At 38.2% G+C, this 17988-nt stretch overlaps 1 protein-coding gene and 1 long non-coding RNA gene across 5 annotated transcripts in view; both read right to left on the reverse strand.

Annotated features, from left to right (window-relative positions):
- The window catches only part of FBXL17 (F-box and leucine rich repeat protein 17), a 514999-nt gene that overhangs the window by 208203 nt on the left and 288808 nt on the right, over positions 1–17988 (reverse strand). The window lies entirely within an intron of this gene.
- LOC118017068 overlaps positions 1–17988 on the reverse strand; it is a 60413-nt gene that overhangs the window by 41345 nt on the left and 1080 nt on the right. The window lies entirely within an intron of this gene.

A 17988-nucleotide genomic window follows, 5' to 3' on the forward strand; every position in this document is an offset into this window, starting at 1 on the left:
ACTGGACGTATGGCTCATGGAAATGAATAGGACTTAAAGTAAATATCTCAGAGAAAAATTGAAACCAGATAAATTTAACTTATTAAGAGATACTTTTAAAAATGAAAGCCTAAAGGGAAACAAAAGCAAAAATAAATAATTGGGACTTCATCAAAATAAACAGCTTCTGCACAGCAAAGGAAATAACAAAACTAAAAGGCAACCTATAGAAGGGGAGGAGATATTTGCAAATGACACATCTGGAAAGGGGTTAGTATCCATAATCTATAAAGAACTTATAAAATTCAACACCCAAAAAACAAATAATCCAGTTAAGAAATAAGCAGGACACATGAATAGACATTTTTCCAAAGAAGACATCCAAATGGCTAACACACACATAAAAAGATGCTCAATATCATTCATCACAGCGAAATACAAATCAAAAATACAATGAGATAGCACCTCACACCTGTTAGAATGGCTAAAATTAACAACATAGGAAACAACAGGTATTGGTGAAGATGTGGAGAAAGGGGAACCCTCTTAACAGTGGGAATGCAAATTGGTATAGACACTATGGAAAATAGTGTGGAGGTTCCTCAAAAAGTTAAAAATAGAATGACCCTATGATCCAGCAATTGCACTACTAGGTATTTACCCCAAAGATACAGATGTAGTGAAAAGAAGCGGTACATGCACCCCAATGTTGACAGAAGCATTATCAACAATAGCCAAACTATGGAAAGAGCCCAGATGTCCATCAACTGATGAATGGATAAAGGAGATGTGGCATATATATACACAATGGAATATTACTCATCCGTCCAAAAAGAATGAAATCCTGCCATTTACAATGACATGGATGGAGCTAGAGTGGATTATGCTAAGCAAAATAAGTTAGTCAGAGAAAGACAAATACCGTATGATTTCATTCATATGTAGAATTTAAGAAACAAAACAGATGAGCCTAAGGGAAGGGGGGTAAAAAGGAGAGGGAGGCAAACCATAAAAGACTCTTAACTAGAGAGAACAAACTGAGGATTGTTGGAGGGGAAGAGGGTGGGGAATGGAGATTAAGGAGGGCACTTGTGATGAGCACAGGGTGTTACATATAAGTGATGAATCACTAAGTTCTATATGATGCCGTATGTTAACTAACTGGAATTTACATAACTTGGAAAATAAAATAAAAATAAAAGCCTAACTACAGTTAAAACTTAATTTTCTCATAGAAATAAAAAAGAAATGATCTGGCCTAAGAATTATTCCTGTGTATAGTGACAGTAGAATTTTCTTCTGCCATTAGATGTCTCCAAACAAATTGGCATCGGGAACAATTTTTAAATTTCAACAGGGACTTGCACTTCCCATTCTGCTAAGAAGAAATCATGCGCTTTGTTAGTAGAGGCTAAATCTGGAATCAGCAGTCACACACCAAATGCCATGTCACACAACCTTTGCATTTTGAGAAGTTAGGGCCCTGTCCGCTAAGACTGCCTCCTCTAAGATAAAAACCATGCAACAGTCATGGGGTTTCCTACGTTCAGATAGTATGCGAGCTTTGCCTGGCAAATAATGTCCAAGTCATTGCCCAGGCCCTGCTCCATCTATACCCATCCAACTTCCCTTCCCTTTCTCCCCTCTCCAAGTAACTTTCCACTCTACCTGCTTAAACTCCAGCTCTCTGTGGACTGTAACTTCATCAAGAAGAAAAAGCTAAAGGCCAATTCTCAATTCTAGAGACACCTTGAGGAAAGAGGCTTCCTGATAGAAGAGATCTCCAATGTTGTTACCAGGTGAGAGCCCCAGAGGGTGAGAAAACCTGACACTAGGAAGCACACAGGCTCAACTCTATTCTACTTCTATCCCTAATATCTGTCCTTGGAAAGGATAATGTCTCAGAGCCAGTTAAATATTTACATATGAGGACACGTATAAAATGTGAAGGGCTATAGAGGATTTCTCAAAGTTCCCTCTGGTACCAAAACACTATTTCTACTGCTGACACATAGAAAGAGCAGTGGTTCCATCACATTCTGTAGGCTCACATTGCCTGGTTCAAATCTCACCTTGGGCACTTCCTGACAATAGATGACTGGTTTCTCATATCCAAAATGGTGATACAGTTCATAGCATTTTTATGAAAATTAAATTACTTAGCATTATCAGTAAGTGCCTAGAATAACGCCTGACACATATTAAGTGCTCAATACATGTTAGTTGTTCTCATTGTTACTCTAAACATTTCCAACCAAAGACAAGTGCAAGGAGCCACGTGACTATGCTGCCTGTTTCAGAGTAGACAAAATTCCACATAGTAGCAATTTCTTCTACTTATTTCAAGTTTTCTTAATTCCAGTTTCTTCTTTTAAATTTTTTTAAAAATATTTTACTTATTTTAGAGAGAGAGAGAGCACAAGCAGGGGCAGAGAGAGAGGGAGAAGCAGACTCCCCGCTGGGCATGGAGCCTGACATGGAGCTCGTTCTCACAGCTCTGAGATCATGACCTGAGCCAAAACCAAGAGTTGGATGCTTAACCAACTGAGCCACCCAGGCGTCCCTCTTACTTCCAGTTTCAGAAATATTCCTTCAAAATCTGCAATGTGCTCTAAGAACATGAACTGCAATGACAACCCACAGCAATCTATAAATTCCTGTTTGTAAAACATCAGAATAATAACAATAATGAAAACAAAAAGATTATAATGATAGCATCATTGTTTTGTCTCCAGTCTCTTTCTTAAAATTTATTTCCCAACCTTTGATAAACAGATCAGTTTTATCTTTGGCCAAAAGTAATAAGAAAATATTGTGGAACAAAAGTGGAAATAGCTGAATTCTTGCAATGCCTAGTAGGAAGTAGAGGCTTTCAACAGTATCTGGATAATAAAATTTGTTATTTAAAGAAATATTGCACTTGTCAATCAGCTATTTGCATTTGTTTAGGAAGGCAACATTGCACATCAGTACTGCTGAAATTTTATGGAAGTAATTATTAACTTGTCTTTGCCCACGACTGAAGGTAGGGGGGCAATACAAGGGAAAACAATGGAAAATATAATCCCATAATAATGTTTAAGAAGGTATAAAATACGAAAAATCTGTAAATGGTTGAAAGCATCCACCTAATGACTGTTTTTGGAAGAGGAAAATAAAGCAAGAAACACTAGACCCCTCTCCATAGCTTCTCCCTCACCTTCACCTCAGAAAACACACACACACACACACACACACACACTAAAGTAACAGCTATTTTGATCATGCACACAGGAATAAACATTTTCCATTCCCTCCCGAGTTCCATAAGTACTCACAAAACATTGCTCTTTAGGATTTTCCCACTTGTGAAACAAAGCATCAGTCTCATAGTTTATGAAACCATTAAACTATAGATAGCTTAAAGCATACTGGAAATGTAAATGTTCTCATAAAATAAGAGTACATATAAACAAAAATATAGATGGCATAATTGCACCAAACAAAACAGAGCGGGCAGCTATATACAGAGACCTGGACCTTGAATCCTAACCAAGCTTCCATAGTTTGGAGACCAGTGCTTAGTATCATCAATACGAAGGATCTGACTGACACCTTGGCTAGGAAAGGGGGGAAAAAAAGCAACTTTGGAAATGGAAAATAGTTTCAAACTGATTTTCATAAGAAAGGTGGAAAACTCACTGTGTTTAATCGTTTCTACTTAGCAAAGAATTTATCTTTCATATTCATATAAAGTGGCTTTCTTCTGTTATCAATAAAAACTAACACTGACCTTCCTCCTGGAAGGTTAAACTTCTAGCTTGTTTGAAACGCTAGAGTGCCTTTTCTCAGAAGAAATGCCACATATACGTGCCGCAAGCAATGAGAGAATACACCATCGCTCCGACCCTTCATTAGTCAGAGGATCTTGGCAACAGCAATGCTACTTGTATACGGTCTCTGCATGAAAAACTGTTTTCAAAGGTAACCTTGCCAAGGGCTATGTTCTGTCTTGGCAAAAGGAAGCAAACTTTACTTTTCTACCAATCGGTTTGCTCTGCATGAGAAACAGGTGTTAAGGTACGAAATGAGGCTCGAAGCAGTAGCAAAATAAAACTCACCCCAAATAAGTTTCATCTGGGAAAAAAAAACAACTCAGATAATAAGCCTGCAGGGCCGACATGTTTTTGCAAAATGCAAATCATGAAAACTGGTTAAGGGATTAAATGCTCTTTTGGAAAAATGACCATGGAGATTATAATCATTAATTAAAATCATGTAAATAATTTTCTGAAAGAACTCTCCCTTTTTATCTCATAGGTTTCAAACAGCCTAATGGTAAAAAGGTTCAGTCTCAGAAGACATTCTCTAATTAAAACCAGAAATCTGGTATAATTAATAAGTGTCAGTCTGCAATCTCAACCACTTAGTAAAGGCAGAGAAATCAAATGCTGATGTTTTATAAAAACTCCAGTAAAATCGCCAAGAAAATGAAATTTTTATAGAGTCTACTTCCTATCTATACAGTAGGTGTCCCAGATGGGACCAGGAACTTGTTACGTAGATAAATATTTTAACACTTACAATTCCTATATGCCAGTTTTATTCATTTTTCTTTGCTCTTTGGCCCCAGGAAGAGGCCATGGCTAAGTCAGGCAGTCTCCTCTACCACTCCCGCTGGACCAAGCTCCTGCAGTCAGGCAGGGGGCTCGCAGGATGGGCCCTGAGCTCTCAAAGCACATAGCAGATGCTCCTTCCTGCTCGGGACAGGGTGGTTTGCAGGTGGAGGTCCCCGGCCTCTTTGCTACTCTGCTACCAGCGGAGGTCAGCCAGAGGGGAAAAGCCTGAAGTATGCTGAAGCTAACAGAGAGAGAATCCCAGAGAATGGAGCTGGAGCAGCTGCATTAAGGGAACTGGGAAGCCCACCTGACCTCTGGGCCTCTGTTTACATGAGCCAGTGAAGTCCTGGACCGGCTGAAGAAGTGTGAGTGGCTGTTGTTGCTTAGAACATAAAGGATTCAAACCACTGTAAATGGAAACAGAGCATTCGATTTCAATACGTGGGAAATTACATGACAGTAATGTTAGAGATAAGATGTGCTACTCAGATCCTCCTTCTAGCGAGGCCTTGCTGCCCGGTGTGGAGTATGGGCAGCACCAGCCTCAGCTGCTGGCCTCTGCCATAGGGTCGACCGCCCCACAGAGAGCCACCTTGCTCAAGCCGCAGCCTGCAACTGTGGCTGAGCAAGGAGGGGACAGAAAGAACCACCCATTCAGCCCTAAGCAGGACACTTGGACAGGCAAGGCCAGCGACGGAACTCCCTGAAGGCCTGGCCAAGACCTTGCTGGGCCTGCATCACAGTTTGAACTTTGCCTCTGCCCAATCCTTCTTCCTGCATACTTCCTTTCACAGGGGCTGATCCCTAACAAACCGCTTAGACCCTGACCTCCATCTCAGTGTCTGCTGCCAAAGAACCCCACGGTGACAGAGTCTCTGTCCAAGCGCACATTAGAACACATTATAACAAAATAAGAACACAGAAGATAAACAAATATAGATGTGAGACCACATAAGGCAAATCCTCACCAAAGGCCTATAAACAAAATGCGAAACACAGATTTTCTTCTGTCCCGTCCCAGACTTCCCATTTTCCAAACTTCCTTTGATAATACAAGTTCTTTCAGCCACCTCCAGAAGAAATCTTGGTAAGGGAGGAAGGCATTTTTTAAAAATTTGAGTTAATACAATTAAGTTGGCTAGGAATTGATGAGGCCTATGAGCAATGTGATATTTCCCATGAGTCACCAGTTGTGGTTTTTAGTCACTTTGAATGTTTCAACAATAACCTTTTTCTCATGATTATCGTTTTTTTATTAAAGGGGATTTGATGTACAATCTGGGTAAGATTTAAGTAGGTGATGGGAAATAGATGTTTTCAATCAAAATTTGCTGTGAAGCAAATTTCTTTTAAGTGAATCCTATTTTTTAATTAACTGCCATTGTAAAGTTGGAGATCAATTGAACAATAAAAAGATCACACCTGGGAGTGAAGGTTTTCTTTTAAAACTAATATAAAGACATAAATAACTTCAATAAAACAACAATTTAGGCAATCTATTCTCAGTGCCTCATCGAAACATTTTTTGCTCTAGACGCCAAAGACATTCACATCACAACTCCACGGACCCTCCTCACTCCCTTTCTGTAGACTTCTCTGAAGCATTATCATTCCCCCGACAATCCTCTCTGACTTCTACCACACAACAACCCTTGGTTTCACTCTCCCTTTTCTCCTTGCCCTCTATCCTTTCCAGGCTCTTTCTCTTCCATGCAGTCATTAAAAGACATCCCTTCAAGCTTGGTCTGAGGCCCTTTGCCCTTCTTCTCACTCTGTAAGCGATTTCTGGTGTCCACACCACACCAGGGTTCTAAAGCAACATCTATCCCAGGTGACTATCACACACATGCACATAATCCACTTAAATGCAGACCACTCACAGAACACTTCAGATAAACACCTAGAAGCACCTCCAGTTCCACGTGCCAAAGACTGAACTCTTTGACAGCCCTTGTCCAGGTTGCCTATCTCAGAGAATGGTACTACTCTTCATCCTGAATGAAAAACCCAAACCAAAGAGCCTTAGTGATATCTCCCTCTAGTTCACTGTCTCCCTACATCCAAACCCACCATCAAGTCCTGTTGGTTCAGCCTCCAAAATTTTCACACGATGATAAATTCTTCTTCTTATTTATTTTTCTGATGACTGAAAATGTAAAAGCAACTCTTAGCTCTTGGACCAGTTTTAGCTCACAAGTGGTGAGTTAGATTTGACTCTATGGGCTGCAATCTGTTGACGTGGGTCTTACAAGACACACTAGGGGGGTTCTCAAAATTGCATACCTTACTAAGTTTGACTTACATGAGGGTTTCTGAAGGGGTTTTCAAATGTCTGGTTCTATTTTGTAGGTTGCTACACATTAACACCACACACACACACACACACACACACACACACACACACTTTTCTTTGTACAGTAAAGAAATCAATGAATAAACTTGTGCCACCAAGTTTTGTTTTTTACTCCTGTTGGAGGGAGGGCTCTGCTTAAAAGAATCTCTTCTCTTGCCATCTAGATTTAACTGAAGACTGTCATAATGCAATATTAGCAAAGCAAGCTATGAAAACCAAACAAAAGCTACTTAACTGTGTGAGTCAAGATTTTTCTCTGAAATTGCGACCTGAACAAAATATAAAAATAAATTAAAAGCTGAGGCTCATATTGTATTGTAACTGCTATCCAAAGCACAGAATTTAAAACTAATAGCAATAACAAGAGTAATTAACATTTCTTGAGTCCTTACTATAGGCCAACCCCTTTGCTACTTATTTAAATTTTTTGGTTCATTTAAATGCCCTTGCTTTTTTAATAACTTCTTGAGTAAATATGTAAGTCTGAACTTGTATGACAAAATTAATAGTACCCAAAATCCACATTTATCTGTTTTCTATGTTGGCGTTTTGCATACAATTTCATTTAGAAAGGAAGTCTGTCTGCCTTTATTTTTCCTTTAATATGCCACCCACTCTGACACTTTATTTCATGTTCCTATTATTTGCTGCTCTGCTGTTTGTTTTATACAAATCTGGCTTCTGTTAGTATCAGTTGTCTTTGAGGATAGGCATCAGGCCTTATGCTTTTTCTCCCACTCTTTATGCTACATCTCCAATCCTTATCCACAAAACATGTATCCCACATACTCCCCTAAAGCAGGGCTTAGCACACAGCAGGCCCCCAAGAAATAGACTACTGATTATAGATGCAAATTTTTAATTAATTTGTGAATTCCTTAAATGTACATTTTGCTTAAATGCACTTCAGTTAAACTGAGGTACATATAGGAATTCTTGTAAATTTTTAATAAACTCTAATCTTTACATTATGTTATAGATCAGAATAATATGTGGGTAGCAAAATAAAATATTTAGTTTTAGTAACAGCAGAAAAAAACTATAGCAACTTGTTTTCTTTAGTTAATTTATGTGTCAAACTCTTCTGTCCAGAAAACACAATATCCCTCCTATGTTTATATTATGGCATTAGCTTTGGCACCATCCTGCAATCTGCTAGGCTGAGAAAAATTGTGACTTTGGACACAATTAGTTCCATATATTCCTTTACATACAAAACTTAATTGACTGTGCCAACAACAACGAATCCGTGTCTTTTTTTGCAATGAAAGATCAAAGAACGCCTCTGCAAAGCCCCATCTTGCACACTTGGACCAGTCCATATCTGGACTTTTCCTAATGACTCTCACATGCCAGAGAAAGGTATTCACAATGACAGCAGCTAAATGAGACCAACAGTTGGCCTTGAAAAACTAGAGGGTGAGGCTGGAGCTGAGTGGGTTTGTATTTACATAAATACGAAATTTATAGAATTTGGAGTTGTTTTCTTTTCATTGCCAAGAAACATTTAAAGGTCTCATTAAAGGCTTTCCCCTAAATGAGTACACAAATAGGTCTTTTCAATTACATACCTGAGGGATGAATACTTCCCAAAGGGAAGAAAATGAAAACAAGCAGTAAGTACTGGATTTGTACATACTGTTAAGATGTATTACGTATTTTAGAAAATTTGATTATTTTTCTTTTGTTTTAAAGAAAGAAAAGACTATGAATTGAGGAACTAATTAGAGTATGCTCTCTTCAATTCCCAAAATAAATAAGTATATAATCAATTCTGTGAGATAATTATGCAGAGAATCAGCAATGGAGAGGGGAATAAAACATTTCTAAACCATTTACTTAGACAAATGATAAAGCATTTAATAATTTTTAACCTGACACACACAGGCCTCTTCACGCGCACCCTCCTCCCCAGTACCATGAGTCATGCACACATCCAAGTATCCTTCTAAGGAGAGTCACTTAAAATTCAATTTTTATAATTTGTTAAAAGTGGTAAATAGGGGCGCCTGGGTGGCTCAGTCGTTGAGCGTTTGCCTCGGCTCAGGTCATGATCCCGTGGTCCTGGGATTGAGCCCCGCATCGGGCTCCCTGCTCGGCAGGAAGCCTGCTTCTCCCTCTCCCACTCCCCCTGCTTGTGTTCCCTCTCTCGCTGTGTCTCTCTCTCTCTCTCTCTGTCAAATAAATAAATAAAAACTTAAAAAAAAAAGTGGTAAATATTTCCCCCATTGAAAAAGATCCCTTTTTCTGTATTTTACATGCCATAATCAACTTTTATGATAATAATTGCACTAAAAATCTTAATCTACTTTAAAACATAAAAGACAGTAGCTCACACAGACAGTTCTCCTTCCCCTGAGACTACTGCCCCCTTGAGTTTTATAGGAAAACTCAGGCCTGCACCATGACCCACGGTGTTTTGTCCGGAATTTACTAGGGAAAAGCAAAACTTTATGAGGAAGCTCAGTTGAATCTACTGATGTGGAGCATTAAAATGATTACTAAAGACGATTTCCTTTGAATTTCTAATAAGGAACTCATCTTGAAATGTATCCAAAGCCGAAAAGGCAATTTACGCTGCCAGATATTCCCTAGGGGTCACCAATGAAAAAATATATCATACCGTGTTTAGCATCTTAGCGTCTTTTTCCTTTACTCCCCATTCAAATTCACAATCCCACACTGACAGTTTTTAACATCTTCTGATTTGGTAATTTTAGTGCATTTATATTTGCAATGATTATATGCAGACCTGAGAGTTAAGTGGGTGGATCTGTCTAAGGGTAAGGACAATAGAGTAAGATTTAAAATCTTTAACTCAGCAGGGCGTCTATGTTTTATTCTAATGCCTAACTTTATTTCAAGATGTAATGTAAATGTATGATAATGTGGAAAGAAAGGAGCACGATTTTTAAAAAATCAAAGCCATCAGGTACTTAGAAAGCCACAGATTCAGGATGCTGGAGCCAGACCACATCTGCATGTACTATAATCGTTAATTTTAGACGTCCATATTCCCGTCAGTAGTTTCTCGATCACTCAGTGTGCCAAAGAAGCAGCACAGGGTCGTGGTTTAAACATCAAAATCTGTCCTTGCACGCAGTACACTCTCTGGGAGCTGCACGGTCAAGAGCCTTGGGCTCGTACACTTAAAACGATTACTAGAGTGCAGGTATAGAACACAATCTGTGGCACTTAGCAGCGTGTGCTTTTTCAGTCATTATTTTGTGCAAATTAAGCTCCCTGCGACCAGTTAGTTCATCAAGCAAGGGCAAAACACGAGGGAGAAGCTCTTCTGCACAAACAAGTTACAAAATCATCTCTCTGATAAAATGGCCAAAATTAATTATGTATCTCTGTGTATCTTATATCCAGAAACTTGTCCAAATCCTGGTAAACTCAGTGGTTCTGAGAGAAGCAACTATTATATGCTCGCGCTTCCAAAGTACAAATGCCAGCAGGACAAGCATTTGACACTGTGTGAACAGTATGTGCGATTCAGAGAAGAATCCAGGAAACATCTCCCTGCTCACTCATTCTCCTTCTCGCCTTGATCTTTAAAGAATACCAAGACTATTTCTAAACTCCGTTTTGCACATTCCTGTGAACAATAAATATTTAGAAGTTTCTCATTCACATATAGAAATGGGTCTTGAGGTGAAATAACATGAACAAAAGCTGTGAATGTGCTCCTCCTGTAACTGGAAATACATTATTTTCAACATCTGGACGGGCGCTCATCTTCTGCTCTGAAGATGTGAAGATGTTACTGTTCTAAACCATTTCTGGGGACTAATTATTATAGGACTTGCTATGGTTAGGAACCTATGGAAACTGAAGCAAAATGAAAATGACTTTAAAAGCTTACATTTGGAAAGGCTCACATCCAAATCGATAGAAACAAAGGTACGACTAAGTGAATCAGTGAGTGACCTCTTACAAAAAGTCAACCAAAGGTTCATCTCAGCCTGCCTATTTCTTATGTGTTTTATCAGACCATTTCAAAACTGATAGGGAAGCAATGCTACCAATCATCATAGGGAGGAAAAAAAAACTTGCTTCTCTGGCCAAATCTGTTACGTGATTATATTTAGCTTTTCTATTTTATATATAAGTGAGTCCTTATAGAAAGCAAGTGTGTTATTTATGATATTCATTTAAAAATCATAACATGGGGCGCCTGGGTGGCTCAGTTGGTTAAGCGACTGCCTTCGGCTCAGGTTATGATCCTGGAGTCCCTGGATCGAGTCCCGCATCGGGCTCCCTGCTCAGCAGGGAGCCTGCTTCTCCCTCTGACCCTCCCCCCTCTCGTGTGCTCTCTCTCTCTCATTCTCTCTGTCTCAAATAAATAAATAAAATCTTAAAAAAAAAAAAAATAAATAAAAAAATAAAAATCATAACATGTAGGATCTTTACACTTGGGGGACAGGAGGACATGTATTTTTCTTCCTATTAATAGTGTTTTACATGTGCTCAGAATCCTACCTTTTATCTCTAAGCAACTTTTATAAATACCATCAGAAGGTAAAGTTGTTTACCTACAGTATGAAAATGAAGAAAGAACGGGGAGCAGAAATCAGTGAAAACCTCAGATGCTTTCTCACTTAATATGTGGTATTTGTTTAACATTTACCATACTGTTAGAAAGAAGAGAGGATGATATTTATGTCCATTATGTGGGAAAACTCAAGCTATGTAAAATTTAAATATGTTATTTTAGTAAGCTATTAACAAAGAAATTAGAGAACAGAAGTCTCTTCCAGCCTTAACCCCATATACTCTATAGAAAAAATCAACTGAGTAGCTACTCACATTAACAAAATTCTATCTAGCATCGAACTGACTTGATAATCTCCTGACAAATGAGATCCTTTTCCTGTTACTTCAACAAATCTAATAATATTTGTTGTGTTAGGAACATACTATGTTGGGAATTTTTATGTATCATTTATCACTGCTAATATTAAGCCAGAGGTAATAAATGGCAAATGTAGTTACATTTTATTCACAATAAGGGCTGATGTGATGATAAATGGCATCATTCATAGAGTTTTCACCTTTAAGTCAGATGTCAGAACAAAATGACACAAATTCAATCAATTGTTTGAAAAGAACTAGGGAATTTTATGAAGAGAACTGTCTTCCTAGAAATAAGAAAAACTGATAAATCAATATCCTAGACAGGCAAAATCAATGCTGAACATGGACATGCTGTCTATGTCAAAACATAACCTTAAAAAATATAGATAAAATTGTTTTTTTAAAGTTTAAAATCCTAAAGAGCTGAAAATGTTCTGGGTCTGTTTAAACAGCATGATTACCATATCAATCTAGTTATCTTCCTCAATATAGACTCAGTGTTCTAAAACTGTTAGGCTTGGTAGCAATATCATAAAGTTAAGAAGGAGTCAAAAGAATGTGATCGATTACCTCAACACAAACTATCCTATCTGATTTTGCTTTTAAATGTCAGTCATCCTTTTGTATAGGTGCTGAAGCAACAATTTATTTAGGAATGGAGATCCCACACATGAAACACTAGCAAAGTGATTTTTCAGCCCAGGAAGAAGCCATTAATTCATTATCAATAACACTGCTCCTGTGCAAATGGAAAATACAGTGTTTTTCAGACATGAGCAGGAACAGCACTTAATTTAGACAGTTACCTACATAGAACAGCCTTAGAATTACAAGACCCATTATTTCCAGAGTGTCTGCGGTTGGCAGTCCAAAATTAACACCAAAGTTGTGGGCATTGTCCCAAAAGACCACCAGAAAATGTGCTGATGTTACCCTGAAGGGAGAGAACATGATCGAGAGCACAGGGGAGCGGAGTGGAAGACAGAGGAGGAGACGGTAGCTAAGCTTTCTTACATTCACATATGGCCCAGATTTGGACCTTAGATTATCCAGAAGTAACCTCTGGAAGAACAAGAGTTTGGCATCAAGCAGACAGAAGACAAGAAGATAGGTTTCCCTTATTTTGGGCATGGGGGTTTAGGCAGCACCCACAATGTACCTGGATGGCCAGTCAGTATGAAAGAGAACAGGAAATAAGGAGCTGTCTGAGCCACCAGAAGGCAGGATGAAGTTTCAGGTGAGAGGGCAGGCCCCACAGCAATGGCCAGAAGGCCAAAAGAAGCAAACCAAACATAATCATCCTGCTTTGAGTTTTGCACTGGAAGTTACAGAGCCGTGCAGTATAGGAGAAAGAAAGCCAGTTCACAATGTTGTTGAATGAGGGACTGGTGTGGATTCAATGCACTTCTGTGGAACATTTTAACAAGTCCACTGATTGGTCAAGTAAAATCAAAGTACACATATTATTTAGATAGAACCTTACCACTATGAAAGTGAGGGAGAGCCTTAAGATTTTAGTTTTTAATACAAAGAACTAAGCAAGTCACCTTTGCATGACTGCCTCTTTATTCAGATCTCGGTTTAAAGATTAAATCTGCACAGGTGCCCCTCCCTTACCACCCAACGTTTCTCTCCATCACATCATGCTACTCTAATTCCCCGAATAATACTTTATACGCTTTAATAGGTTTCTTACTTATTTATCTACCCACAACCCCTAAAACAAAAGCTTCATGAAAACAGGAAATTTGCCTATCTTATTCACCACTGGTTCTCCTACACACTTAGTAAACTTTTAGTAGGAACTAAATAAACATGTGTTGAATGAACAAATGGACAAGTGTATGGTCAGATGAATAAACACACAGTTACTTCAGTAGATCCTCAATAAATACTTGATGATTGACTGTACTCTTCAAGGACCAGAAGTTTAATCCAGACTGCCAAGTACTACAGACATTTTCAAATATCATAAAGTCCAAAGTGATATCACAGATGCATTTTTTTTTTTTTAAATTAAGGCTTCAATCTCTGAGCATTTGCCTGCTGTCCATTTTAATTTGGAGTTAACTTGCCACAAAAACCACTATTTTTTTTTTAAATCTCTCCTGAACGGAATGTCACCAAACATTCCAAATAGAAAAGAATAACTTTTTTTTATAGAGAGGGAGTAAAGAACTGTAAACATGAATACATGAAGAAGGTAGCATTATTCAGAGAACAGAGGACTGGTTAACTATACTCAAAATACTTTACTCAAACAGAAGAGCAGTACCAGATCGGAGTCATCAAAGCCTTATTGTGCTTACCTGAGAGTCACTGGCATCTCCCTGATGTTTCCTTTGCCTCTGACACCAAATTGACAGCCCCCCTGGAGTAAAGCTTTCACACTGGGAATTCACCAAAATATGCTTATTCTCCAACTAGACGACACTCTAAACATAGTTTCAAAAACTGAACTCTAGGGGGCACGTGAGTGGCTCAGTCAGCTACCCATCTGCCTTTGGCTCAGTCATGATCCCAGGGTCCTGGGATCGAGCCCCGTATCTGGCTCCCTGCTCAGAAGGGAGTCTGCTTCTCTCTCTTCCTCTGCCCCTGCTTGTGTTCTCTCTCTCTCTCTCTCTCCCTTTCTGTCAAGTAAATAAAATCTTAAGGAAAAAAAAGCTGAACTCTAATGTAGTTGATTAGTGGTCAAACTAAGCTAAACAAAAATGAAGTATAAAATAATTTATTATGTGATTAAATAGACATCAACATACTTACCAGTGACTTTTGGTACCTAGACCATCTTTCATTCTCTTAACTGAGACTCTGTTAACCAAAACTTTTCCATGTCCACAACATTATAAGTCATAACCATAAAAATGCACCATTTTCTTAATTACTTTATGGAGAGCAGATTATGTCTGGTATGGGTTTACTGCCTGTATTACAATATAGCAGTGTTTTAGATTACTCATCTGTGCATAACCTGAATTAGAGACGAATTGAACTATCCTAATTATGTCAAGGACCCTTGCATTTCAGTGAAGACACTATTTATAACATGATTTTTTTTCTACCACTAGCATTCTAAATACAATCACAAAGGAAAAATTAACTATATATCATAGGAGTATTTACATATCATAAAACTTTTTAAAATTTTTAAAAGTATCTTAGATTTTTGGATTTCTTTAGCAAGAAGACATTTCATTCTATGAAACCATTCTGAACCACGAGAAATTATTTTTTAACTTTTTATTATGAAAAATCTCAAACATGTAGAAAAGTAGAGGAAATAGTATAATGAACATTCATGTATCAATGACCACCGAGGTCGTCAGTGACCAGGTCGACAATGAATAACTCACAGCCAATCTTATGTCATTTATACACCGACCTACTTATCCCCAACTCCCTTCTCCACTTCAGATTGTTTTTTAAGCAAATCTGAGAAATTGTTCTTATATTTATAAGTATTTCAAAATATATTTCTAATAGATCCTCAGAGCTTTAATATTTATATAATACAGCTTTTTGATGCTTTTATTTAGCTGCCTATACCCTACTAGGAGCCTGGTTTTATAACACAGAACTAAAATATGCTTGAAAAGGACTTCTTAGGAGGCTCTTCTCGATAATTTACAAAATCAGAACCAGTTTTAAAACAGCTAAAATAGCTTCTATTCCTGGCTTCTTCAGGTACTTTCTGGCAGGCGCTGATTATAGAATTTTTGTTCTGTTTTTAAGAATAAAAGTTAGAATGGAAAAGCAAGCTATAATGTCATAGTTTTAATCAATCACCAGGGCTTAATTTTTCTTCCATTCTTTGCATTCAAGGAGAAAATACTCAGAAGATCAATTCATTCTTAGAATTTGGATGTACTGAGACAAATTTAGACATTTCACTACAAATACAGATGGAACTGTAAACATAAAAGATCAGAACATCAGAAATTCCATAGCAAAAATCTGTGGTAAATTACCACAGCTTTCAGAGGGAAGACATTTTATGGGGGAGAAAACAGTGAATGTCTACACTGCTCTCTAGTTTAAAGAGTTTGTTCTGCAAGTCTTTGATGTGAATTTCGGAGAGCTATCCAATAAAAGGGTTGGGCTATGTCATTTTTACATCAGCCACTTGTTTCTGGGCATGCTAGGAAGAGAGGCATTCAAGAACCTCTTCAGAACTTCGCTTTCAAAGTTTAATTATGAATGGAAGAGCATAGCAGGAAGACAGAAATTCAATGTGTGTACACAGACCTCTGTCCACAGGCCAAGATTTTATTTCCAAAGGACACAAGGCCTTCTCATTGAACAATGCTGTGGTTAGCTCATCACACCGACACAGGGCTTGTGCCAGGACATTTAAGCCTTTCGATGTTCCACTATTCATTACTCCCTGATGCTTGCCAAGGACCAGACTGAGCCCATTCAGTATAAACTTAGCACTGGGCCCAATCAAAAGAGTTCAAGGAAAACATGAACGAGTGTTTTGTATGCAGAATCCAGCCACTGGCAGTGTCTATTAATGTAACACTGTTCCCAGCTAATTCTCATTTAGAAAATGCTTTTGAACTAAATTGAGTTACCTCTTTGCTGTATTTTAACATTAACCGGCACAAAAAGGAGAAAATGTTTATAATTAGTCATTTGAAAATATATTTTGTAATAGTCATTTTCCAAGCCATCTTCTCCCACTCTTGCAGAATCACTTGAGCAGGGAAACTGGACAACAAGTACCAACTTCTAGTCATCACCTACACTAATCTGTTGCTTTTATTTTAACTAACAAAAATTTTCAAAAACACTAAAAATATACAGTGGAATATACAAAAGATGCCACTTCAGTTGGGAGAAATGCTAAAGATATACTTGCAAAAATTTCAAAATAGACATCACAGAAGCAAAAAGCTCTTGAGAAAATGGTGTATTTGCCTGAGACCTGTGGTAACGGGTTCACCAGCTCCCGGGGTAGCTGAGCTCCCGAGCAGCTGGGGCTCAAATGAGAGGAGCTGAATCACTTTGGGCAGCTCGTCCTCAAGGAATGAGGATTAAATACAGTTTACCAACCCTGCGCCCCCAGAAGAGGTGGCTATTACAAACTAAAGGGTTTCTGTCTGCAGAGAGTGAGATCCATGGAAAGGGAATATGGAGAATACAGGTGGTATCAGAGATGCTAATCCCCAAATGAAACAAACTTATGACATGTACTATTTTTAAATAGTAAAAGTTTTAGTCCCAAAACAGTTTTCAGTCTTAGATTAGGAAAATAATTTATTACAAGTTTCAATTCCCTTTGACTAAAAGTGGCTTTATTTCTTTTTTGTTTAAGATTGTATTTATTTATTTGAGAGTGAGAGAATGTGCACAAGTGGCGGGGGGTGGTTGGGACAGAGGGAGAAGGAGAAACAGGCTCCCTGCTGAGGAGAGACCTCATAGCACGGGGCTCCATCCTAGGACCATGAGCTCATGACCTGAAAGGGGGCTTTATTTCTACCAGATTTTTAGAATTGAGGAAACAAAATAGTAAACAGATGGAATTTTGAATCAGACATACCTGAGTTCTACTCCTGATTTTCAACACAAACTGGGACGTTAGGCAAATTATTTAATCTTTCTTCACCACAGGTTCCTTATTTGTAAAATGGAAATAATGCCTACATTCTTGCTTCGAATTTGGGGTGTGTACTGGTGAGATTATTTCCATTTTAGCTTAGTCTACCCTTGATCAGAAATGCTCCAGTCCGAAAGCAACTGTCCTACTGTTGGCCCTTTCACTGGTTTTGCTCAGATTTAAGTTCACTAGGGTACACATATGGCGCAACAACTAAAAACATAAGACAAAAAAACCTTCCTGAGAAAACATTTCTGCAAACACAACACAGGCAGAGTTTTCCCTGTGTGTCACTAATGCTTAATTGTCTAAACAATTCCTGGCAGAAGAAATATTTAAATCGTACCTTTGACAAGACTGAGAATCTTATGACAAAGCAATTTTCTCATGACATTTTTTTCTGTCAATAACATTTACTATTCTGAACACTGTAAAGTCAGAGTTGAGAGACTGCATAAAAGAGGTGATATTGACTAGTAGGAAAAGGTAAATATGTTATAAGCACCACAATGAAGCCAATCAGAGGAAGAGAAAAAGATATTTGCCATCAAAATTACTGGGTGCTTTGCAAATATGTATAACATCTTGTGAAGCTGTGG

Source organism: Mirounga leonina, unplaced genomic scaffold (genome assembly GCF_011800145.1).
Source record: "Mirounga leonina isolate KUSES-001 unplaced genomic scaffold, KU_Mleo_1.0 Mir_168, whole genome shotgun sequence".
Taxonomy (NCBI): Eukaryota; Metazoa; Chordata; class Mammalia; order Carnivora; family Phocidae; genus Mirounga; species Mirounga leonina.